We start from the raw sequence: 24,461 nt of genomic DNA on the forward strand, positions 1-24,461 counted from the left end.
TTAACTTTATTGGTAACCGCATGCAGAAAGTTCTGCTCTCTTTAAATTATTTCATCCCCGCAGTGGGGTACTCAAGTAAAGCAACAGATCACTGTGGTTTGTTGAAAAAACTAGTAAAGAGCTCAAGTATCTTGAAACATTGCCCTTTTTAACAGATGGAGAATCTAATACCCCAAAATTCCATCACCCTGAACCATTCTTAAGCATCAGACATGGCAGTTATTCATTAAATACTCTGCATCCAATTTTATGATCTTTAATTACATTAAATACTACCTTGACCTAATCTCAGTGATTTTCATAGGACTACCAGTGGGTTACACTTTGTATTATTAGCATGGGTGATTCAGAATACAAAAGGTAAAAACAAAGCCGCTACATACTCATATACAGTCTGTCTATAAGAAACAGAAAATGAAATGCAAAAAACTTTGCACATTTCTTTTGTTTGATATATTTTGCAAGGTGTCTGGCTCACCTGGTTCTTCTGATGGGTAGAGCTGCCATTATTTCCCTCTCTTTTCACGTTCACATAAAACTGAGAAAGAGAAAATACAACGGAATAGAGAGCCAAACCTTCCTGTGATAGCTTGCTGTAATAATGCAGAACATAGTTTCTACTCCTGCAGGCAATCCTGAGTACAGATGTTGAAGGCAAGCTGGCTCCAGCAATTGCAAAGGAGCTGGACAGCATCCCAGCATTTGCTCCTCTGAGCTGTATCCCTCTGCTGCCTAGAGCATGTGCCTGCAATTCCCACACGGGAAGTTGTGATAACACAACTTCTAAGCAACCCTCAGCAGCAGCACCCACCTCTTCCCAGCTGCAGCTGATTAGGGAATTGCTTATTGAGCTTTCAATATCAGCAGGCAGCTACCACAGCCTCCCTGTGGTGGTCTCCTCTGCACCAGGGCCAGCCAGCACTCCTCATGCCTCAGCATAAAATCAAACTAGTCCACATGCAGGAAAGTTTCACAACTCCTGCCTGCTCTTGTGTCCTTAGAGGTGAGTAGTCTTCTGTCTTCATTTGAAAGTAGTTGTGGTCTTGCCAAAAGCCTGTATCACCACTGCTACCGATTTTAAACAGAGATTAAGAACACTCGATATAGAAAATGACAGGAGAAGTTAAACCAAAGAAATGTCAAGAAGCAAATAATTGAGCTAGCTTCTAAACTTGTAGAATGCTGTAAGCTGAGCTTAAAATTTTAAGAGTGGATGCAGATGAACACTTCATATATTGCTAAGGTGCTTTCTCTTAGTTTGTTCCCTAAAATATAAGACATTGTCACATATTAGCAAAGTCGTATTATTTTTGTCTTTCTGTTGCCTCCCAATTCTTTGACCACTAAGAAGTTTCTACATGAGATATTTTTACCCCTAATATTTCTTCTCAAATTCTTGCCATTTATTATATGAGTAACGACATATGAACCAACACAGACAAGTCTGCCTAAGCTATTTTCTGGCCCTAGTAAGTGCAAATGTACTTAAATAAGATCCACTCACACCCTTCAGATAGCCAACATTCTCAGCATTTCTATCCTTAGCAGAAGCCATGATAGCAGGTCTCAGCAATTTTAGGAAAGTTGTATAGACCAAGTCTTAAAGCTGCTTGATTTGGAGTTCTTACACTTTGCTGTAGTTAAAATGGTAATTTTCAGCTTGCCCATGTAAGTGCTAAGTGGATGCCTTGGGATTTATACCAAAAGAAAGTAGCCCTACATTAATCACACTGTACACACTGAATCTTCAGTTTTAAAACCTTAATGCAGGTAAAGGTGCATTTCCATGTTCCCTGATATCTGATAACATGCCCTCTCTCACTTTTTCAGGGGAAGAGCTTTTATAACTAAGTCATAGGAGCACCTATTCTGGAATTTAAAAAGCAAATAGTTCTAAGTCCTGAATTCCTTCCAAATCTTCCTAGTCTTTTTATAAGTATAAAATCCCTTTACTCATCATAATAATTTCCTGTTGCTTCAAACAGTGATAATCACACTTCTCTAGTCCCATTTTCTATTCCTGAGCAGGTTAGCTTTTTACCTACACCACCTTTTCAGAAATTTTCAACATGAAACAAAATCAGAATGACTTGTAGGAAGTGAACTAAAAAGCAGTCTGCATGCAGTGCTCAGATACTGTTTTTGCTTATCTTCATTGAGTCCAGTATCTGAAATGTCTTCAAAGTCTTAGGAAAAAATACATTCCCAAATAGTAACTTTTTTATTATAACTGGATGAGAAATCAATAAAATTATAAAGAATTAATTTTAGTACCCCACCGTGACAGATAATCTTCCCTCCACAGCCTGTAGTCCCAAGTCCAACTTTTGTTTTGTGCTGGACTATTGATTCATATTGGAGACAGCTTTTCTTGGCAGGTGTAATCACTGCGGAGCCCCTCACCTTCTCCAGTACGAAGTGTACAGTAGAGGAATGGGTCCAGGTTTTTCATTTTGCTATTTTAAATCAAAAATGACTCATAGCAGAAGCATGATGTTACTCTCCAGAGGAGTGAAAGCTCCTGGCAGGTCATACCCAGTTGCCTACTGACTTCTGCTCAGCCTGAAGAACAGCTGCTTACAGAGCTCTAGACAGGACTATGCTTCCCCATCCCAAGATTTAAAACCAACAAATTATGTGTGTCCCCCAGGGGGAAAACAAACAAACAAACAAACAACAACAAAGTAGACACACACAAAAACCACACCCAAACCACTCCACAGTTTTTATTTCTATTATCCTGATCTCCACTTCATTCTCCCATGTATTTCTAAGCATATTATAAGAAGGCTTTCTGCAAACTGAGCTCAGAAAGTAACTTTGATAATCTTCAAGCCAGTGTTTTTGTTGCCATTCTTGGCAATCTATCCCTGAACTGTTAATACATTCAGCACTACTGCAGCATTCAATAGCTACAGTGTGAACTATTTAAGAGATCAAACATGCTTAACATCAAAATTGTCACAATTCCATATTAAAAAGTAATGAGAAGCAGTACAGAGGAAGCTGAGAAATTTCAGAGGAACCGGACTTCTGAATGGCCAAGCTGCTAAAAGCTAATGAATTGAAATGTGAGGTAACAGAATTTGCAGACACAAGGCAACTTGATGCAATGCATCTGAGAACCTGTTCCAGTTATGAAAGACAAACTGGTAACAATACTGAGATAACTTCTTAGGTGACGAGATAAACTGATGTAAACAATGAGTGAATTGTCTAAATCTTACGCTTTCCTGCCACATTCTACAATGATGTCTTTATGAACTGGGGAAGAGCACACCCAGCATTGCCACTACACTTCCCACCTTCAAAGGCTCCAGCAATTAATTAATTACATCTTCAAGCCCTGGCAATGCAGTCGACCTTGACCCAGAAGGCTGCTCAACCCTGATGTTCCCCCAGAAGAGCTTAAACAGGCATCTTGTGGTTGTATATCGAACACAAGCTGGTTTATAGTATCAAATTGGTTTATAGTAAATATCTAGTTGCACACAGAGTACAATTTGAGTTTATATGTATACACGCTATATGTATATATTTACACTACTTACCCTATGTTTGTAGCTGATACAAGCAGGTTCTAGGTGGGTAATTGATTGTCACAGGCTCTTCTAACACACAGTCAAAAGGCCCACTGAAATGGCAATAAACAACATTTTAAACTCTTATAAACTGTTTAGGATATATAAAAATAAAATCTTCAAATGGGGTATAGGCCATTTCAGTTCTATCATGATTGATTACTCATTTTATCAGACTTAGCTACAGCAACAACAGTAGCAATCAGACACTTTTAAGCTGGCACTAATATTAATGGTACCAAGAATGTCTGCAGAAAATAACTCTATTTAAATCCCACCACTGGAATCAATCTGGCAGCCAGCGTGTGTGCAGAGATGTCACTGATATCACCGAGAGAAAAGCCAGGACAGGCAGATCCCTACATGCTGAGTTCCGGGGAATATGCAACCTTTGTATGCATTGAAGGGGCATTTTGGCTTATATTAAGGGAAGAAACTGGATCGCATTAAATATACAAGGCTTTCTTATATGAATGCTTATATGTGAAAGGATTCACAACTTTAGTTAGCTAAATGGAGATGGGCAAAAATGTAGAGTTTTTGTGAACCACACAAGCCTCAGAAAAAAAAAAAAACATAACCCAGGAAATCTTTTGAGAGAAAGCAACCTTTTTTTAGCATCCTCGCTGATACATGCTGCTTGGGATTGGGTCAGCAGCGTCCCAAGAACAGCTCACTGTATTCTCATACATCTGGTTCTTGTCCCAGCAAGTTTGGAGAGGTGTGAAAATGAAAAGTGGCTGTGCTGAAAGTTAACCAGGCTCCTCTGATCATCACAGAAGTTCAGCTCAGGTTTCAACCAGCATCTTGTGGTTTGGCACAGAAGAGGTTATTCTAGTTCAGAGCAGGATGTAAACACCCTGTGTAAGCATCACTGTCTTTGGGAGCCCTCTGGCCACCTGCTCCAGTATTCATCCTGGCTCCTCGCTTATAAATCATGCCCTAGGGTTTGGTGAGGAGGAGTGGTAGTAAATACATGTTTTGTTCTCTGTTTTAGCCTGGAAATGTCTGCTCTATACACCAGGGGAGAGGAGGGGGAAGCAAGCAGGTTTGAGGCTCTGCCTGAGAGCTCCATTTTACTCACCCCATTTTACCTCATGGTCTCCCCGGCTGCTCCACCCCGAAGGCCTTATGCAACAACCGTGGGTACGCCAGGGCAGGGCCCTTCAATTGCCGGCACATCCCCAGGGATCTCTGAAAAGGCCGTGCCCCCACAGGTGCCTCCTGCACCCCAAGAGCCTCACCCCACCCCGCGCTGTTCCCCGCTCGGGGCCTTCCTGAACAATCCACCTCCACAACGCACAGCTGCTGCGAGCGCCGCCATCTTGGGGCTGCGTCCCCCCATCGAGGGCCGGGCAGGAAATGCCGGTCGGCGGCCTCAAGCCCTTCCACAGCCCCCAGCAACTCAGAGGACGCGGTTCACATAGAGAGCAACTCCACCACCACGCCTGGCTGGCCTGTCTTTCCTGAAAAGGGCATAGCCATCCATGACCACATTCCAGTCACGTGAACTGTCCCACCATGTTTCCGTAATTGCCACCAGATCATAATCTCCTGACCGAACACAGGATTCTAACTCCTCCTGCTTATTCCCCATGCTGCGCACATTGGTGTACAGGCATTTCGGGGAGCGAGCAGAGCACACCAATTTCTCCCTAGGGGCATAGGAGGCCACCCGGTCCTCATCAGTTTTAGAATGCTGCCCCACTGGGACAAGCCCAGCTGCAACCCCATCCCCGTTCGAGCCTAGTTTAAAGCTTTCCAAATGAGCCCAGCTAATTCCTGCCCCAGCATCCTTTTGCCCCTGCGAGATAAACCTTTCCCGCGTGACACTGTCCAGACTGGTGTCTTATAAAACGAACCATTATCAAAAAAGCCAAAGCCCTGCCTGTAGCACCAGTCTTGGAGCCAACCATTTAGAGACTGAATTTTCCTATTCCATCCCACAACGTCACTTGAAGATGGAAGGAGTGAAGAGAAGATCACTTGAGCCCCTGAGTCTTTCACCATCCTTCCCAAAACCTTGAAATCGTTCTTCATTCCCCTTGTCCTTGTAATTGAGTGGCAGATGCTTATGACTGAATGCATTTAAATAACATAATAACATAACATTTAAATAGCATAAGACTACTGTTACTATTCAGGGACCTGCTTAGCACCCTAAGTACTCATTGACTTTCAAGTGGAAATGCTGGTGATCACCACCACACAGTTTAGAGTTCCCAGGTTAGAAAACACACTATAATGCTAATAGAAATTCAGGTGGCACTTGCACTGTAGGTCTGGATGTAAATGAATCTGAAACTAAGGTAGAATGTCAATTAACGATAGTTTTATGGTAGTGTAACAATTTTCTTTTGAATAATCCCTTTGTAGTAACAATTGAAGTAACTTTTCTACTAGCTGGTATTGCATTATTTATAGAGCTGAGAGCTGTATAGATATTTTTAAAACATGGCTACAGAATACTGAATTGAGAAGCGTGTTTTTTCAGCTTAGAAAATGATGCATCTGTATCTTATTGTTTTTTTGAAGTATAAGCTTCAAACTCTAGTCTATGCTCTCTTACGCCAGATTTAACTCTTAATTTATTTTCTTTATTTTTTCAGACAGTTAATACTTATGAAGATGGGACACTTTAAGATGTGCCAGGAACTTAGTACTCTCTTCAAGAAGTCGACCAGCTAATTTATAAAGCATGTTGTAAAAGGTAAGGATGAGCTTTTTGTTAAATAATTGAATCAGGACTAATTCCTCAGAGAAGCCAAAACTTCTCTTCTTCTTAAACATAGCACTTCTCAAAGCAGTAAGTGCCTATGTTTAGAAACTAATCCACTTTCCGAATTACATACACTTGATAACCTACTAACTTCCTCAGGATAAGATTACGCTAGGTAGTGTTTTGATCTCAGTATTCTGATTCTCCCAGTGCTGACTGAGTGATGAACCAGGTTATCCTACACAGAGGAGAAGAATTAGAGAAGCAGTGAATTTTGCCTCTATAAGCTTCAGATTGGGGGTTAAAAAAAAAAAAAATCCTCATAAGCAGTAGGGGTTTTTTTACTGAATAACAAATTTGCAGTGCTGGAAAACAGTGATTTGTTAATGTTGTGTAAATCACTGAAGTGATGTTGATTAGAGACCACACATAACATAGAATCCAAGTGACTTTAATATGTAATGTAGAATATGGTAACTAAAATATAATACATAAACATATGTACATCAGATATGACATATATGAAAAATAGAATACGTTACATGGCATATAAATGCATGTGTGCTAGTTACAGAAAAAAAATCATATATGTACTGAAAACTCAGATTTTTAAAACAGTACTTGCTTCAGATTTCTTCCGTTCTTGAATTTAACAAGTTTGCACCTAAAGGTGCCTATACAGACTCATTATGCATACATGTGAATATGTACCATATGTGTACATTGTCCATCCAAGAGAGACACTGGTCTTTGTCCTTTTCATTAAGTAGAAGTCAAAATATGTAACATAGTTCTCTCTTAAACAACCCTCAGTTTACCTGCAACTTTATTGTGTATTCTGTGCATTTGCTGCAAAGCGTAAGTATTTACAATATCTTGCCACCAAACACTCCAACTTAGAACAATGAAATATTGTAAGTGAAGCAAAATATTACTCTAGGAGTTGTTGCTAAGTTCATGTCACTTATATTTGGCTGGAATACCTGAATGCCCTTTTAATACTTTGCTTTTGGAAGTAACACTTACCTGACAGTTCATGTGGGTCTCATATTTCTTCCTACACTTTTTCTGGATATTTTTACAAGTATGAGATTATTTACACTCCAGTTCTGTAAAGTGGAGATTGTTCTCTCCATTTAAAACAGTAAGTGGGGTTTTATTAAGGATACTGGGGTACCTGGTCTATGTGTTGGCAGTTCTCAAAACACCTCTGAAACTCTAGTGAACTCTGCATTGAAAGAAGGTGCGTCAAGAATTGTAGTCTTTAGCAGAATATAGCTTTTAAACAATATTTTTTTCCAGAATATTTGCCTACATTTTAGTGAACAATGAGATGAGGGAAAAATATTTTTTCCTCTTTGGAAGTTGTCTTTAGCACAAAGGTATAATTATTATTTTAATTGTTATTCTGATCCTATGTGTGGACACAAGTGGTCACTGCTTCCATTCTTGTAAAAACAGGACAGGAAATAGATGTGCAGTTTCATAGAAGCTGATCTGAAATTTGGTAGCCACAGAAATCTGTGCAAAGTTTTTAATAATTTATCTTAGTTTTCTGTGTTATGCATTTAAAAGTTAAAAAAACATCTAACAACAAAGGGGAATGACAGTAGGTTAGGCTGAAAGCAGGATGAAGGAACTTGTTCTCACAGCTACACACTGCATGAGAAATTGAATATTCACACGTATGGGTTCATTTCACTAGCATGTCTTCATTTCCTAAGGTGTAGTTGCTCATGTAATATAAGTTTAATTCAAAGATTTTCCTCCAAACTAGTTTACAGCTGATCTTGGTAAACACCTTATTCAATATGATGTTGAGGAAATAGATTTTTCTGTTAGTTCTTTAAATGGAAAATGATTTAGCCCTGAAGATTTTTGAGCTCCCCCCAGCTTTGCACTACCAGTCATGCAACTCCACAGGGAGCACTAGAATAGACTGCCCACAGGCATTTTTTCCATGGTGTGTAATGCAGATCCACAGTTGTTCTTTGGGCAGCATGGATTGAGCCCAGGACCTTTGAATCTCTGAGTGCAATACTCTCACTGCTAGAACTAGATCTCGACAGCTGCAGGTGGCTCGTAGACCTGGGTGCCTCCCAGCTGCCCCCAGCAGAACAGCATGCATGTGAAACTGTGGGCTTTGTGTGTCCATGCTGGGCCTGCATAAAAGTAGTAAAAGCCCATCTTCCCTCTCTGCACTTGTTTCCTGTGGTTTGTGTCATGAGGGAACCACTCTCAGGGCACTGACAGTGCCACAGAGCCCAGCTTTAGAGTCAGGGAGGAGGGCAGAAGAAGTCCTACAGAGGGACACTGTTTACTTCTCTCTGTGGAAGGTCAGGGGCCACAAGAGAGGCGATCTGTATACTTTTATTAATAATAAAAGCAGCAGTAGGACTGGGTAGCTCTGACAGATGAGTAGGACTTAGAGGAAGAAGGGCAGAGAAGAAAAAATAAGGCACCAAATAAACAAAAAACCCCACAAAACCAAATACCCACATGGGTTAATGATGTATCTACCTACTACTTTGGAACTAGTTTTTAAACTGGAAAAAGAAGACTTTGTATAAGATTAAGTACATCTGTTGTCATGGATATAAACAGCATGTTTTCTCTCCTTTAAAACAGAATCAAAGAAGTTATCTTTTTGATGGTGATTTTCAAGTATACCTCTTTATCCTATTCACCATTTCTGCTACATGATAAATACACCTCTTTGGACAACATAGGACATGCTATATTATGCTTCCTGATATTTTTATTTGTATGTTTACAAAATACCTTTCCCCGGAAAGTAAATCTTGCCATATTAATGTAATCTGCAGTCTAGAACCTTGTTGCTTTAAGATGGTTAAACAGTTACCATAAAATATATAAAGCATTTCTATAAAATTCAAGAAAAATTAGTACAACAGAAAAAAAAAATTACCTCCTTGTAACAACCACCCAAGTGAATGCTCATTCTGCATGTACCTATATCTTAAAAATATAGTGGTATTTTCAGTTGTTGTGTGGCACAATGTGACAGAAATATGCTATCTTTTTGTTCTTAAACCTTCTTCATGGCATGACTTTTTTTTCAAAATCCTGCTGAAGGTTTGTTGTTGTTGGTTGGTTGGGTTTTTTTGAAAAGAAAAAAAAAAAAGGAAAAAAATAAAAGAAAAAAAAAAAGGCATTAGTTACCAACCACCTGCAAACATGGTTCCAGGGGTGTGTGGTTGTCAGGAACTCCTGACTGTATTAGTCAGTTAGACAGACCAGCATGATTTTCTGCTCCAACACCCCTGGTGGGATCTCTAGAGAGAAATCGTTCTTGAGTCTGACATCCATGTAAGGTCATGGCACTATGTCATGCTGTATTATAGATGTGGGGCAGCGTCCATATCTGCAGTGTTGATTCTTCAGCGTTGCACCTGCATTGTAAGCAAAAACAGTTTAAGTGTTCACATATTTATTTCTGGTTTTTATTTAACAGTATATTGTTGGAAGAGTGAACAAAGGAAAATAAGTAAACCCAGAAAGAGAAACTGGCCGCCATCAGATTTTGACCAGGGCCAGATTAGCAATGATGAGAAATTCTTGTTTTGTTTATTCAAATAAATAGTGTTTCACTCACAGAATAGTGCAGTGCTTGGCATCAAAAACCATCTCTTCTTGCAACACCAGTAAATCTGTTACTTAATGGACATCAAGGTGTCTGCTGCCATGACACACATTTGGAATACTCTTACATCTTGCAGGTAGATGCAGGTGACATTTGGTGCAAAGTCAACAGGTTACTCTGGCCTTGTTTGTCCTCACCAGCATGGAAGGTGCATTTCCTATTCCACCAAGAGCCGTCACAGGTAGCTTTGAAGTCAACTACGTGCAACTATGTCGCAGCTTGAAACTTGAACTTTGAAAATGAGACAAAATAAGAGTGAGAGCTGGCATCTGACTAGGGAGGAACTCTCTTAATTTCTTGTGCCACAGCTCAAGGCAATTATACCATTCACAGCATTTGCATCTTGGAAACTCATGCTAGGGTCTCCTGCACACAACCAGTCTGTCAGCTTCCCTAGACAGTAGTGTAAATGGCTCCCCAGTTTGTGCCCACATGTGAAGTGGTTGGGAACAGCTGCATTCCTGCCTGCTCCCTGACCCAGGCACACTTTCCAAGCAGCCAGGAGGCCTAATCCTTCGAGAATCCCAAACACAAATACTGCAGTGATACTTGTCAGGCCAGCACAAGAATTTATGATATTCATAGGCTTACTACAGTTTATTTTGCTTGATCTGAAGGCTGTTTTTCCATGAGTTAAAAGTGACTTTTGAACCAATTTTCCCCCTCTAACAGTGTGCAGTACAGCCTGAAGCTGCCAGAGCGTGCCCAGCACTCCATGTCGTGCAGGATTCCCCTGGAGCGAAGCGGCAGGACTGCCAGGGGAGCTCTGACACCTGGTGGCTGATCTCGGCGTCCAGACCCGGGGTACATTACCTCTGGGTGGCTCTGCTATAGCAGCTTCAGGCAGTGGGGTCCTTGTGCAGTATTTTAGATTAATAAATATCTTTCTGTGGCTGGCCATTGTATGCCAGGATTGATGAGTCCAGGTCGACTGCAGCGAGGAATTTATCATGTGGACTTCTGAGTTGTGTTGTTCCTAAGCTGTTTTGCTAACAAGCATTGTTTCTTTGCCATGCCCCAAGTCATTCAAGATGCTTGCCAAAAACAAGAGTTTTGTCAGCTGAAAATGGGCAAGTAAGCCGAATGTTGGCAGTCCCTGACAAAAGCAAAAAGGTTTAGCATGTGCCTGGAAATATGATACAAAAAGCTGCTAAATGCAAGGGCTTTTGTGAGCTGTTTGGATTGCTGTGACTTCCTTCTGTTGAATGTACTCTGCTAAGCTCACAGTGTGTGTCCTGTCTTCAGAGAGGTGTTTCTGTCAGCTTGTAAAGTAATGTAGTTTGCAGGTCTCTGAAGTCCCATCTGCTGTGAAAAATCACGCTAAAGCCTTGTCACTATGGTGAAATAAATGTCGTATCCATTTTACAGTGAGGTAAGTAAAAGGCTCAGGGTAGTGATTTGCTTATTCAAAATGCTATATGTCAGCATCAGAGTTGGTAACAGGATATGGAAGTTCTTAATGTGTGTTCCCTGCTCTGGGCCCTGGGACATGTTTATTGACAGCCCAGAGGACAAGGACAGGAGACAATACAATGGCTTTGGTAGCACTTGTGAGAAATGTCCACCATGCAGATCTCACCTGACAATCTGAATTGCCATGAACTCAAAGCTCTGCCTGTAATCACTGAAAAATCTGGAAACACCTGTGAGCATCTTGACCTTCACAAGAATATAGAAAGGATTTCGATAGTGCAGCATTCCATCCCCATGTGTCCCGTTTGTAGCTGTGTCACCTGACATAGACACATACATTATTATGATCTCAGAAAGTTTAAGCTAGAAGGACTTTAACGATTATAGTACTTGTGCAGTTAAGTGATTTTGTGACACGGTGTGTTGAGAGCTGGCGAGCACAAGGTGGCACAGCAGAGCAGTGGTACCAGGCGCTGCACAGAAGGGGCTGCAGTGGGGTGGCAGCTCTGGCAGGTGCTGTCCGTCCTGGAATTTCTGAGGTCGCCATCCTTACACCTAAGTCCAGTTCTCTGGTGAAATGTGAGCAGCTCAGTCGTTTCGTCTGCAGATTCCCTAGAATTTATGGGCGAGTATCAGCCCAGCCTTTACTGGAATTATTTAATTAATCAGTGCCTTCTAGCAGCCTCCCATTTATGATGCAGTTTTCATGACATCTCAGCTTTACCTGCAAATTAAAACTGTGGGGTAGGCTCAGTGACGTCCTGACTCTCAGTTCCTTCCTCCTACAAGCACATTTGAAGATTTTTCTTGTTTCTGCTGTGACTTTTATCAGTTGAATTTCTAAACCTTGCTGTACATGCTTTGAATTTTTTTGTTATTTTTGGTTATTATATTTGGTTATTTTTCTTTTCATACACTTTTCTAGAGGTTACCTAAGGAACATATTCTAATCTTTTGCTCATTGTAGCAGAATACTGGCCCTTTAAGGCCAGGAGGGATGTTTGCAAGATCAGTTGCTCATGTGCCTAAGGAAATCTGTTTAAAAATATTTGATGTAGCCTTTGCTATAGAGGAAAGTGTCTTGGGAGCTATTATTGTCAGGGGCAGGCTAGAACATAGGGCCACTGGCTGCTTAAGGGCCTGGGATAAAGAATCTTGCATCATAAATTTTCTCCTTCTCTCATCTGCGATAAAAATATGTCTGTTATCAGCCTCAGAACTGGGAGTGATTAGATGAGTGAAGTTAAGCATGTATCTGAAGGAAGATTGGGCTAATATGGACTCCCCAAGCTGGTGATTGCAACTGAAGAAAAACAGGATGAGATTCTAAATCAAGGAAGTCAGGACTGGAAGCCTAAGAACAGTAGCAGTTAAGAGATCAATACAGACCTCGATGCTCCCCCACAGAAAACTGGGGAAAAAAACAAATTATGAACTTAATTTAAGCAGGCACCAGGAAGGGGAAATTGAGGCAGGCTCTGTGCACCAGCTGTTTCTACCATGAGAGAACGCCCTGAAGCATTCTTTGTCTAGCCTGGCCATTGAATTGCTGTAACCTTGATGCCAAGGTTATTTAATAGCTCTGCTGTAACATTATCACGCAGAGCTAATTGCTTCAGCTGGTTGTGTAGATTAGAAGTTAGCTGGGAATTTTCTGATGGGATGATTTTCAGATGAGGAATACGCTACTATTCAAAAGTTTAAATATTCTTTGTGAAAATTCACTTTTACTAGAACAACAACAAAAAATCTTTCCAGTAAAATAGGAAAAATGCCCCACTGCCTAGAAGGTTTGCTGATTAGTAGAACAGAACTGATCACAAGTAGCATGCACAAACCAGACAGGCAATTTATTTCAGTGGTCTGCCATGGAGGTATTCAGAAACTCCCTTTCCATGAAGAGCATGGTTTTAAAATACTGTAATAATGAATTAGCCCAATTAAAAAAGAAAAAAAAATGCAGGAAGGGCTTTCATTTCCCAGTCCCCTCAGTTTCTCAGGGCACATGTAATTTCTGAATAGTGCCTTGAGCACGCTATTGCACACTATCAAAAATAAGTACTATGACTTTTATTCAGAAGCACATTTTTCAGGAAGCTTCCAATACTTCTGGCACTACTAGGCTGGATTTCAGTCCATCTGAAGACTGCCCACCCACACAGAAGGAGTGCAGCTGTGCTGGTGCCCCATGGGTTCAGAGGAGCTCTGTGCAAGGGCCAAAATGTTGTAAATCTGTCTTTTATGTAATATTATATCTCTGAACACTGTGTATTTTTTCATGCTTGTAGACCTCAATTCTCTGCCTGAGTCAGAATGAGCTTTAGACAGGGAAGAGATCCAGTGCATACTCCTTGTCCTCGGCCAGCATTTATATGCCACTCTAGAGGCCTGAAGGAGCCACAGCAGTGTTTTCTAGGTGGAGCAGAGGTTCCTCCATAGCTCAAAGGCCAGGGATGTACTATAGATTTTGCTATGACACAGTTATGCACAGATCAGCACGCTGGGGTGTGACCTGACAAAGAGCAACGTTGCTAGAAGCCACCTGGGTAAATAAATAAATAAATAAATAACTTGTCACTCCCAGGGAATCAAGAAATTATGCTGTAAAAACTTTTTTTGCTGTTATAAACTATAGCTGCCTTAGAATGCTGTGCCAGCATAATATACTGCATAATGTTGTGAGACATAATACCTGTGCTGACAATGCCCTGAGTGTGGACAGGAACATGGTTGTGTAGTGATAATGTGTTCCCTGGTTGTTCTGCCATTCTGAACAAGCTGTTCAGATCAGTTTGTATCTGTCCCCATAATTCAGAGACAAACTGCAAATGTTAGGCACACACACTTCCCTGCCTTTCTTAACTGCATTGAGTGTTGTTTATCAAAGACCAGTGTTTTTCTTTGTTTTCATGAACACATACTGTCTTTGAATCTGCAGACCCATCCTAAAAAAATTCAAACCAGAAGATTAATTAGTGGGATTATTTCATAAGCATGCGAACAAATGGAATTATGACAATCTGATAAAATAACTGATATATTGTATAGAAAGTTATGTTCTTTTTGTTTTTTTTTTTTAATCACAAGTGACTTGAATAACCTCCTTCTTAAATGTTCTCTCTGAGAGAAACAGTGTCTGAGCCCTGTTGTGCTTTCATAAATACCTAACTGTCCCTGGAAGTTAAAATATCATCACATGCTTACTGCACTTGATTATGGGGGCAGGATCAGGCTGTCAGAATTTGTCTGTAATCTCTGGTTCCAAACAAAGTTTGCAGTTCTGCTGTCTGCAGCTTGCTCCTGTCCTCACTGTCTGCTTCACAGCTCATGTTCAGCCTCTAAGTCAAGGTCACAGACAGCCTGAAAATCAATTTTCCATGCTTCTATTATGCCTTCCCCAATCTTATTTCTTTTCTTATCTCTCTTTATGAAAGAGCCGCCTGCACAGACCTATGTCTGATGTATGGGACAAGTTCACATGTGTAAAGTCTTTGCCAAATAGGAAACCTATAATAAAGTAGTCTGTAAATAATCTCTTCCCCTAGCTATCATGAAGCCTTTCAGATTTTTTAATAGTTGATAGTCATTTGAATCTTGTCAGTGCTGCATTGTGCTGCTGTTGATTGAAATGGTAATGAATGCAATAGTCTCTCTCAAACTCTACAGTTTTAAAAAAAGATATAATTTACAGGCAGTTAGCAGTGGTACAAATGCATCTGGCTCATTGATTGATTGCTAAGTACAAGCTGGCTGTGTCTGCAGGCACAGTCTCGATTGCAGTGAATCACTGTCATCTTTGTGTTGCACATCTGTGGTACATTTGCTGACTTGCTAAAGCTAGGGTCAGCAAACAAGACCCTAGCAATCATTAGTAAGTACTAAACTGGCCTAAGAATGTTTGCAATTAATTTTCCTGAGCCAACTCCCTTTCTTTTGCTGTGTGCAGCCCACTATCCTGCGAGTCACTGCAATGCTCTTTGACTCAAAATTCTCTCTCTGTTCTCACATCCAGACTGTGTCTGCATCTGGTCTATTCTGTGCAAAAAATCCCTTTATCCATATGACTAAGGCTCTAATTCAAGTTCTGTTCATTTTGCTTCTGAGGTATCAAAATTTCCCTTTCCTCTGGTCTTGATAAGCACAGTCTTGCCTGTTTGTATCCACTCAGAATGTTGTCATAGAAATTATATTTTTCTGTCTGGTCATAATAACCCTAATACCTGTTGCTTTGCATAGTTTACCTCATTTTTCTTACTCTATAATGTCAATCATTTGGTGGTTGACATCCCTTCCAAGGCTTCTGAAGGCCAATCTCTGCCCTGTCAGTTGTATCCTAGTCTACCTAGATATGATTCTTGTTTATGATTAGTCAACAATATCAGTCTACTTTGTCTCCTTGTTATGTTTCCAAAGAAGAAATGTAATGTTTTGTCCTATGTGGCTTCTTGTGTTTGGAAGTCCATTCCTAAAATTAGGATAACACTAGACAACGCTTCAGTTTCTGATGGGCCAACTGGTGCTGTCTCATTGTTTCCTTGTATTCTGCCATCTGTTTGTATCCATCTGTGGCTGTTAGCTTTGCATTATAATTTCTAGACAGCATTCCTAGCTCTTTGGAGTACAGACCCCAGAACTGATCTTTTTTTATACAGCGCTTAACACGAGGGGAGAAAGAGAGTAAAGGGAAAGGAAATCAGACAGCGGGGTCTGGAATGTGTGGGCATGTTAGGAACAGAAATGGTTACATGATCTTTGTAGTTTGATTTTGCAAAACTGAAATCGTCTCTTGTCTGAAAATTCTCTGTGGTCAACTAAACTTGATGCTATAGTTTTCAAAGTCCTGCTCATTTTTACCTCTTAGTGTATTTATAAGGCACATTGTTGTGATACTGTTTGGGTAGTAAGCTACCATTATGTAGATCTACGTAAGCTTTTGCTAAGCTTCACTGGAGTGGCAATCTACATGAAGAAATGATGTGACACACAGAGGAACAAGCCTAATCTTACATCTGGAATAATTCCAGATTTAAAATGAGTGCTTACACTCTTAGGAACAAATGAATTTCACTTCCTCTTATTGCAGAAGGCCAGACAGCAAGAAATAGAGAGAACAGAGAAATTGCCAAGTGTTGCCTAGAATTTTGTTGGCTTCATTTTGAGCCATGATGAAATAAGGGAAATCCTTCACTTTTTCAGTCATATAAAGTGTTGGGTCAAGCTGGAACACAAAAGGTTCCACTTAAATTTGAGAAAAAACTTCTTCTCAGTGAGAGTGACAGACACTGGAACAGGCTGCCCAGGGAGGTTGTGGAGTCTAGTTCTCTGGAGACATTCAAACCCACCTGGACATGTTCCTGTGGGACCTCACCTGGGCGTTCCTGCTCCAGCAGGGGGATTGGACTAGGTGATCTTTTGAGGTCCCTTCCAATCCCAAACATACTGTGATAATGTGATATTTTCAAAGCGGTAAAAATAAAATGGAACCAATTCTAGTTCAGAACTTCAGCTAACTTGTCAATGTTTCAGCAGAGGAATGACACTGACTGGGGCAGCTTCTCAAACCGGGGGAGGAATATTTTATTCCAGGAACACATGGGAAGGGTCTCATCTCCGTACCAGAAGCCTCTGTCTGACAGAGTGGGGAGGCACACAAGGATCATAGCAGCTTCTTGATGCCAGGCTCACATACACTGCTTCTTGGGAGAGGTCTAAAAGTTCATAGAGTTTTCTGTGCCACCTGTGAGCGGAGACAGTCCTGTCTGAGCTCAGAGGTTGTGCAGCCCTCATGAAGAGACTTCCTGACAGACTAATCTTTTCCAAAGAAGATAACTGTACTATTAAAGAAAATTACTCTCTCAAAGATGTTTTTAAGGAGATGAAAAAGCCTTGCTAACAAAGTGCTTGTTTTTCTTGCAAGTGCAGGAAAGGTAGACTGGAAAAGCCATTTGTACTTCTGGGGCTTTGGAAACTGTTGTGATGTTTAAAGAGCAATTCTCTAAAAATGCCTCTCTGGAAGCAAAGCTAAACAGACCAGGAAGACTTGATAGATGCTGAGATCTGGTCCAGGTTTGAGGTTTAGTGACGGGTATCCAAATTTCAGTACCACCCAAACCAGTAAAGCTGAGGTATGTTCGGTGCTTCACTGGGACTGCCCAGAGCTGCAGGTTCTTCACCAGCCGGGGCAGCCTGGGCAGTTCGACTTCACCTGCTCTTCAGCACAGTCAGCATTGAGGACCATACCGTGCAGTTTTCCTTTTACAGTCCTGCCAGTCTAATTTGTTTTGTTGGCAATGGGAATATTTTCTTTAGTTGACTTCCCTACACCTGGTAACCATGTTTCTAACCACAATTCACACATCTGACCTCCTAACAAAGAGCCTAAGCATTAAAAATGTATGAGGCCCTGGTGAGGGGGGCAGCTGAATGGCTGCATTAGCACTGGAGCTAAATTATTGATAGAAAGGGTGATCTTTACTTTCTTTTTAGCTATTGAATAATAGATTAAAAGCTGCACAATAAGATTATTTTCATTACTCACTTAAATGACTTGTTCAGTTAAAAAGAGTGAGGAGGACAAATGAAAAGTGCCCTGGGGTGGCAAATATACTAGACTTAAAAGTTTTATATTCTAGAGTATTTATTAATTCAGGATGTATTTTCCAATAAATGTTTTGGTTTAACAGAACTAATAAGGAATATTTTGTATAATCTAGTAGATGAGAATGTACTTTTTTTTTCTCTGAATGTAACTATGCTACGATCAGTGAAATTTATCAATAGAAAACAACTGATGTGTTCTGTATTAGCTAGTGCCCATGCTAATCCAAATAAAAAATGCTATTTAACAGTTGAAATTACCAGACTGACTAATATCTGGTCTCCATAATTTTTATGTTACTGAATCCCTCACTCCTCCTATGTGTGGTGTGCCACACTGAGATGTCACCGTCTGTGTAGTCCCAGAGAAATAACAAGTTTGTTTGATTTTGCTTTTCCTATTTAGTTTGGTTGCAGTAAAAATAACACCTATTAAATCTTCTCAGGCATAAATAATCCATTTGGCTTCCTACACTGTCTTTGGCTATCAGATCTCCTGGCTGGTTATTAATGTAAGCAGCAAGAATCCTGTTGCAGATTTCTCATAATTAACAGCATTATTTCTAAAGGTATTAGATGTCATGGTTGCCCTGGATTTTGAATAGACAGTTGCTTCTGCATTTCTACTTGTGCTACTCTCATGCAGGGCTGGGTGGTGTTGACTTTAAACCGGACAGCTCCTTTTTTATCAGCTTTGAAAGTTTTTCAGCACACACTCAGCAAGTATCTGGTAGGCTGACTGGGCAGCTTTCTACTTATATTCCTTTGGAAATAATTTGAAAAAGAGGAAGAAGGAGAAAGTTTCTTTTAACTTAAATTATTCAAATGCATTTGTTACAGCCACTACTGAAAAATGGGACTTCCAAAATAGTGCATTTCTATTCTTCTGTTGGTATTTTCTTAGTCGAAGAACCAAAAGTAACAGAGCAATCAGTATTGCTTCGTGTAAGTATCACAAAATGTTATGTTTTAGTCATGTTAGTTATGGATTTAGAACCCTCTCAAATCACCCACTAAAATCCCTGGAAGAATCTCCATGGATTTGGAAGAGTGTAATGTCTGTTGGTGGGAGGCATTCCACTTAATACAGAGAATCAGGATTAGATTTATGCAGAGTTGTACATTTTAGCAGCCACACAGGCCTGTTACCTTACACACCTGCAGCTGATCCAGAATAAGCAATATCAGCATACTTCTCATCACAGCCGTCCTGTCCGACAGCCTTCAGCTGTCCAGCTTCAATCCTCCTGCATTTTCAGATCACGAGTCCTCAACGTGGATGGGAGGATTTGGTGAATTTTGTGATGCTGGAGGCTGAGTGGTAAGAAGAGAAAGGTGCCAGTCCAAGTTCACTGTGAGTAGGCTGCTGAGTGACTATCCAAGGGTAAAATGGAAATCTGTACCACTGACCTACTTAGTGTGGAAAGTCTCCCTGTTCCATTATTGATGAGCTGATCTACTTAACACCGTCCTTGTTGCCTGCAGTTAGTTCAATGGCAGGATGATTTCAACTATTCTTTTATTTCTGGACTAATGTAATTACAATTTCCCTGTTTTATAGTCTGATGTTCTGACTCAATGGAGTGTGTACAGCTGAAACATATAGGCTGAGTCAGAATTTTGGATCCGCACAGGACTGTAAATTTTAGTCTCCATGGTCTGATAAGGTCTGTAAGAAGAGCACTTATGGTTCTAAAGTCTTGTATTTTGAGCTTGCAGTTTAGAACTGATCCATTTTTGTAGGATGGTGGGATTTTTTCAAAGACAGTTTCTGCAGGACTCTGAAGAATTAGTGTTGTATTTTGGGTTTTTATATCGTTAGACAAACTCCAGCAACAGACTGTTCTTATATTTGTTAAAGAGACTCAGTTGCCTCTGAAAAACCAAGAAAGCAAATGGTGATACCAATAAAACTATGATTTTATTCTAAGAATTTCATTTTGTGAGTCTAATTTAGAAATAACTATATTCAAAACTTGCTCTTAGGTTCAGTCTGTGTCATGCAGGTAACTAGAGATGAATATGGATTTACATCTTAACTAGCATGAATGACTATTCATATTGCGGAAGGAGGTGATTTTCATTTTGGAAGCTCATTTCTTTTTTTAACTGTCAGGGCTTGGAATCTGATAAATGTGGCTGTCAGCCGTGCGTGGGGTGGGGAGGAGGGGAGAAGGAAGTCTTCCTGTGCTACGTTTAGCAGTGTTCATTACATAAAATCAGCAGTAGATCTGGACTATGCTAAGTTCTTTAAGTTTTACAACCCTGTTATTTAGAACTGGCTGTATGGCTATATAGGCTTAACTTAATAGCGACCTCTTAGAAAAACAGGAAGGAAAACCAGTGAGTCAGTCTAGGACATGCCTTGGTAAACACCTCGGGGTACGCAAAGGGCAAATGCCCAAATTATTTCCTTTGGGCTTCATAACTCTTGGTTCCTGCCAGGCTGAATAGCTTGCATTGCCAGTGATGAGTACAACAGATCACAAGGGCTTTGAACTGTGGAGCAGATTTTGTGTTGAGAGATGAGCTCATTTCCCTTCCTGCTGAAGGGAAATCAGTGTCTCCTACAGAGTCCTGTAGAACGCTAAAGAAGTTAAGCCACCCTTGGAAATTTCTGCCAGGTGAAAAGCTCATGTTAAGTTCGATACTCTGCAAAACCTTTTGTGGTTTAATATACTTCTTTGCAGACACTCTCAGTTTTTTTTCTAACACTAAATGTTAAACACATCATCTTTGTTATTACCAGGAGCCTGGTAGAGTGAGCCACAGAAGTTGAATCCAAGCAGATCTGCTTGGATAATGATGGAGACGTGTGAGGTACTGCTGGTGTTACTGGACCTGCTCTAAAAGCAGACTCAGCCCAGTGGTAAGTGGAAAGATGCGAGCACAAGTGTATCTAAGCTTTCTGCAGTAGCACTTGACCTGTGCCCAGCACTGAATGGAGGAGACAGTATTTCTGTGTCACTGTTCCATTCCTCCATTTCACTCATTGTCATAGGCTGCTCTGATGCTTTCTTGTTTCGGATCCTATAGAGTTGCTTTGCCAACTGGAGATCAGCCAATATGCATGTGCGACCCAGAAATTTTGCAGATTTTTTTATAATACTGTTGAACGCTTTTTCTCAGCCATCAAGGTGTGGGAGCTGAGCAGGCGGAGGGTGAAGAAAAAAATCAAAGTTACAGCAATGAATTGATTTTTTTTGATGACCACACATTTTTATTCTCACTGAGAAGGCTTTTTCAGGTATGCCCCCAAAACACAAAGAAGTACACTGTGTGCCAATTTGTAACTTAATAGAAATATTTTCTATTTATTTTGCTGCTTTGGATATTTTTGTTACAGTAGACTTATATCTAAGGAACTAAGTAACTTTCCCAGAAAAAGTCAGGACTCTTCTGTCTGAGAGCATAGTAAAGCAAGGTTTTCAGTGTTCATGTCACTTAACTTGATAAGAGTTAGGTCCTTAATTGACTTAAGGATTTCTTTCCACTATAAAATGTTTTTTATTGGGCCATTATTCATCATTGTATTGTGCTGACTTCAAATTTTGGTGCCTTTAATTATAACACTAAGTGGATTGCTGTGTAATACGATGAGTGATAAATTGCTGTTAGGGGATATTTATTGATTTATATTCTGCGGATGATTGCTGCATGATGTTCTTATTAGATAACAGAATATTTTCTATAGATTTCCTGAGCTGATCAAATAAAATGAGGACTGAGACAATACCACAATGCCTGCAGGCCAGGTGAAGGGTGAGGTGCTCTCTCTGCTTTGAAGCTAAGAGGAGTGCAGATGCACCAGGGAATGCAAAAGAGGATGTGAAATTCCCTTCCTGAAAGACTTTCTGGGAAGTCTTGCAGCTTTGGGTCCAAGCAACATGCAAGAAAAGACAGAGGGATGTGGATAAAGAACTGTTCTCTCTGCAACCTCTCTTCTGGGGGCAGCAGATCAAGTCAGCTGCTTCTAGCAATGTTATCTCCAGGCCTGCATCTCCTCCCCTCCTGCAGAAATGAATCAGTGCTAAGAAAGGTGAAAGAGGCAGCAGAAACAGGGCAGCAGCACAGAGTTGTGAAGAGGTTGAATCTGATGATTAGAAGTAAGAAAATTTGGCACCACATCCTAATGGAGAGTGCTCAGGGTCTACAATTGCCAAAAGGCAGTTTTCTTTAAAAAGAATCTGGTTTTGGTGGACTAATTTGTTGGAGACCAATGGGGAGGCCAGTCTAAAACATATTTAGGAATCCTGTCTTTTTTTTTTTTCCCTGAACAGTAGTTTGGTACCACAGAGTTGCAAATGAACCCATCTATCCGAAATACATACTGTCCCAATTTCTGTTAATTTAAAATATCCTTTTTATAGCAATTTTCAAAAGCTTCATGAGTAATTAAAAAAAAATAATAGAAGAAGGTCAGTGGTAGTTTACTAACCCACTAATTCTTGTAAAGCAACGTTAGGAGGTGACAGTTCATTGCTAACAACACAACCATTGTCTAAGTCCTTCTAGGCAAAGAACCAGAAAACATTTCCAAGCTAATTGGAATCTACATGAAGCATTCATTCCTTTAGCACATGTAGCATCCCATCACAAATCACAGTGACTAACGGTGCATTTATTAATAGAACCAGCCTCAAAGACTAGACAATTTGGCTGATTTAAGCACTGCAGTTTTTGGGCCAGAGTCTGTGCCCACTCTGTCCCAGAGACATGTGGCATGAAGAAACTCTGCCATGCTGGGCAGTGAAGCAGACGATGAAAGGGGCTACGAAAGGCTGGTGCCCGGCCCGTGCGCTGTAGGGAGCAGTGCTTTTCAGCAAATCGCTGCATGGAGTCACGGGTGGATTTGCAATTACAGCTAATGCTCCATGATCCGTGGGCAGTTACTCAGATTGTGGAGTGCATAGCCTGTGCTGTGCACGGATGGCTACCTGAGGTGCCTCACAACGTCAGTGCGTGGGAACATGCTGTGTCTGATGATGTGCTCTCCCAGAACGTAGGTTTGTCTGGGTTTCCTAGCTGCTATAGCAGGACAGGCCAGATGGCAGCTGTTCCATGCAAAAAACTTTTGATCCTACGGCAGTGCCCTCCCAAGAGCCCATATCATACATGTTTCTTCCACTATCCATGTCTTCCCAGCCCAGTGAAAAGCACAAATAATGGAGAGCTGTCGGCACTTGAAGAAACCTGCACCTCATAGGAACACAGAAGCAGATGTTGTGTTGTCTGGGGAGGAGCAACTATCTTGCACTCTGCCTGTGTGTCCTGGGCATACGCAGGAAAGAGGTATGTGATCTTGAGAAGTATAACAAAAGAGCTGCCTATAGGATAAGTCTGTAGGTTGTTGCCAATGTTTCACTCATAGGTTTCACAGATCCCAGTACTTCATAAAACATTTCATTGCCCTTTTTAAGATCATAGAGGCTGCAACATTCCTGTAACTTCCTTCCTCAGTGTCAGCTCAGCTACAGTCACTGTAGTTCAGCAGGAGGTCTGGCCGCCACCTCCATTTCAGAATCATATCATATCCTGAACTGCCAAAAGGGCCATCTGGTATTCAACGTTCACCCGGCCCAAGCCAGGGGGTGCTGCCTTGCAGGGGATTGTGTTCCTCCCTCTGCTGATTGCTCATTGCTGGCTTGCTAGGCTCTCCGTACAGGTGAACCCAGCTCTTCTGTTACAGTTTTCTCTTGACTTCATCCCTCAGGCCTTTTCTGGGTGGCAGTAGTAAAGTACGTAGCTTCAGAGGGCATTCCTACAGGAGACTGATTGTACCTTGCAAAAATTTATCTCTAAACCTTGAAGTATATAACCAATGTAAATGTAATGATTTATTATTCACTGCTGACTTTCAGCATAAAGATTTTTATGTTTGCTAGATGAAAAATCATAATTGCAGTCTATATCTAGCCAGGTGATTTATGTACATTTATTCGAATTGCCTCATTTTCCATTCCTTGTGGTAGACTGTAAGGTATAACATTTACATCAGATAAAGAAATGGATAAACTGTTTTCCTGGGTTTTTTGGGTTTTGGGTTTTTTTCTACTATTATCTGACAGTGTGGGAAATTGGAAGTTCAATCATCCATCTGTAGAGAAGCCAAAATACAGCTGAGGTCACTCAGGATTAGGCCAATAATAGACAGTGTTCAATAACAGTTACTGCAATTATAGGCTTTTTGATTTTTTCTTTAGCAGATGAAGAAGATAGCACACCTCCTGACACAGGTTGCTCAGGGAAGAATCCTACCCTGCTGCTCTGGGGAAATAGAACACAGCTCAGTGCGGCATGGTTCACATGAGCAAACATATGATGGGGATTAGTGAAATTGATTTCTGAGGAAATCCCACAGGTACTAGGTGCAGTATCCTATCAGTTTAAATCAATCAAAATTCCTAATGGCATTTACTGATGGTTAGGCTGAAAATGAACTACAGGATTTGGCTCTGCAAAAAATACAGCTTCCATAAAACAGAAT

General features: G+C 40.7%; 1 protein-coding gene and 1 long non-coding RNA gene across 5 annotated transcripts in view; one reads left to right on the forward strand and one right to left on the reverse strand.

Moving 5' to 3' along the window:
• The first annotated feature begins 694 nt into the window (after window positions 1-694).
• Window positions 695-23,355, forward strand: LOC110364068 (uncharacterized). Its single transcript, XR_010474772.1, has 3 exons — window positions 695-1,003; window positions 6,191-6,291; window positions 23,120-23,355. It is a non-coding gene; the product is annotated as an uncharacterized LOC110364068 (long non-coding RNA).
• The window catches only part of AMER3 (APC membrane recruitment protein 3), a 36,218-nt gene continuing 18,492 nt past the window's right edge, over window positions 6,736-24,461 (reverse strand). The window contains exons 3-4 of one of the 4 annotated variants that reach the window (XR_010474770.1): window positions 19,168-19,288; window positions 6,736-9,713 (exon numbers count right to left, since the gene is read on the reverse strand). The gene's annotated coding sequence lies outside the window, so the exon portion shown is untranslated. Of the gene's footprint in view, window positions 9,714-19,123; window positions 19,289-24,461 lie in introns of all 4 variants that reach the window. The other 3 variants (XR_010474768.1, XR_010474769.1, XM_065074251.1) reach the window with 3 other exon arrangements.

This window comes from Columba livia, chromosome 9, assembly GCF_036013475.1.
Source record: "Columba livia isolate bColLiv1 breed racing homer chromosome 9, bColLiv1.pat.W.v2, whole genome shotgun sequence".
Lineage (NCBI taxonomy): Eukaryota > Metazoa > Chordata > Aves > Columbiformes > Columbidae > Columba > Columba livia.